Genomic DNA, 2,606 nt, shown 5'->3' on the forward strand with positions numbered 1-2,606 from the left:
TATTAAATCTACGTAGTACGATCTTACCCGCATGTCCTTTGAAAGATGGTAAGTGGCTCCAGCAAGCCCATCTCGAGCAGCTCGGATGTATGCATCCGCCGAGCTAAAGGCATTGAATGCCTCTTCAATAAAGTTGGGGTCGCGCATAGCGGCCCTCTGGCGCCGATGGTTCATTGCACTCTCCACTTCGGAGTTGGTGACGGACACATTATCCGAATCTTCGAAGAGAGGACAATCCGGCATTGCACCCGCATCAGCTCTGGCCCTGGAGGCAGGGTCCGAGGTCAGATTAGTCGACGTATGTCCGGCGACGTCTCCGGATACAGTCCGACGAATGCTCATCCTGAAATATGGTGCAGTAAGGAACGTCAGAATTCGGTACGATTGCCATGGGGCATATCAAAAACCATACCTCTTCGACGAAGGATGGGCAGTGTCGCCATCCGCCCTTCTCTTCGAAGACCCACCTCACACGGGCTCCTCCCTTTTAAGGGATGCCTCCAGTGCGGAGTGGCGAGATGAGCGCCACCCCTTTAAAACACAAGACAGTGCAGTGGGTGAAGCGCAGTGAGAAAACTCTTTTTGAGGAGACATCTTCAGGGTACTTACATGGAAGGAAGGGAGAAGGCCGGGGTAATCGTCTATCATGGCCACTTCCGAGCCATCATAACTCGCTTGATAGAAAACCCCCTCCTTGAGCTCTACGGATATATCTGGAACCTCTTCGAATCCAGGATCCAGGTCCCGATTATGGTCCTCCGGCTGCGGGGCGGGGCTATAGATCTCTGCGACAACTTTCCTCCATTCCTGTTAAAAAATGGCGGGGTTAAGTTGAGCTGGGTATGACTCAGGAGGAGTATTAAGTAAAATTACTGAGCGAAGGCTTACCCAGCTGGGAGGGTTGTACATGGAAAAGCCATCTCGGCACTTAATGCGAGTGAATTCCTCTCCCCCCTTAAAAAGATCAGCTAGCATGGCGGCCAAGGCAGCGAAGTTGTCCGGACCCTTACGCCTGCATCGTGATGCGTCGTATTCTCCGTTGTAATGCCACATGGGGAGTCCTCTGGATTGGAGTGGCTGAACGCCCCGCGTTATTGAAATTGCCATTACCTCAATAATGGACAGTCCGGATTGGGAGAGTGTCTTTATCTTGTCCATTGGCCTCTGAACCTCCGCACTGTCTTCCTCCTCGAGGCTTCGGGGGCGCCAGCTGTGGCACTTCTTTAACGGAGCATTGGAAAACGCGGGTAGGCCTCGTCGGATTGGGTCAGATAGAACGACATCTTCAATATAAAACCACTCCAAGGGCCACTCTTCGGATGCCTTTTTTGGAGTGCCGGATAGGTATCCTGTCCCGGCTATGCGCCACACTTCGGCGCTGCCCACCTCAAATATGGATCCCTTTTGGGAGCAAGGGACGAGGCAGAAAAGCTTTCTCCATAATTCAAAATGGGCCTCGCAGCTAGGAACAGCTCGCAAAGAGCAACGGAGCCCGTGATGTGCAGAATGGAGCCTAGCGTGAGGTTGTGTAGTTGGAGGCCATAGTACTCCAGGAGACCTCGGAGGAAAGGATGGATTGGAAATCCAATGCCTCTTAATAAAAAGGAAACGAAACACACTCGCTCTCCTTCTAAAGGATTTGGGAAATTTTCTGCCAAGGCCTCACCAGTAAAAGAGGTTAATCCCGCCCGAACGGGGACTAGATCCGTAGGGGGAGATATCCCTGCATCTGGAGCTTGGTCAGCTGGGCATGGGATACAGAACAACTCTCCCAATCGCCTTTTTGCGAACCATGGGGGTGGGAAGAAGAACTGGGAGTGCTGGCCATACTTGCGTGGTTTCTTGTGGCAAACTCTAAGGATTTTCCTCCTGGTGTGGAATGGCATCTGAGATTCAATCTCTTTAAATAGACGCCTTCCCTACATGGCCCGAGTGTTATGTGTAAAAATGCTTGGACCCTTCGTATTCGCTTGACACATGGGAACCGGAGCGGCGATGGCACAGAAGCCGAAGGATATAACATTTAATGTAAAGCCGAACTGTTCGAAGAGCTCACCTTACCAAGACCGAAGATGTAAATCCAAATACAGTCCTTTGGTTCAGATGCTTTGAAATCTGCGGAGGAGGAACCCGCCTTGCAATGCCAAGGACAATTTGCGCGCCGGACACGTCGTCATTGAAGACTGGTTCGGGAGCTACTGAGGGAGTCCTGGATTACGGGGTCCTCGGGCGTCCGGGCTATGCAACATGGGCCAGACTAATGGGCCGCGAAGATACAAGATAGAAGACTTTCCCCCGTGTCTGGATGGGACTCTCCTTTGCGTGGATGGCAGGTTTGGCGTTCGGATATGAAGATTCCTTTCTCTATAAACCGACTTTATACACCCTAGCCCCTCCGGTGTCTATATAAACCGAAGGGTTTAGTCCATAGAGGCAATCCTAATCATACAGGATAGACATCTAGGGTTTAGCCATTACGATCTCGTGGTAGATCAACTCTTGTAACCCCTATACTCATCAAAGTCAATCAAGCAGGACATAGGGTTTTACCTCCATCAAGAGGGCCCGAACCTGGGTAAACATCGTGTCCCTATCTCCTGTTACCT

This window comes from Triticum urartu, chromosome 7, assembly GCF_003073215.2.
Source record: "Triticum urartu cultivar G1812 chromosome 7, Tu2.1, whole genome shotgun sequence".
Classification (NCBI taxonomy): domain Eukaryota; kingdom Viridiplantae; phylum Streptophyta; class Magnoliopsida; order Poales; family Poaceae; genus Triticum; species Triticum urartu.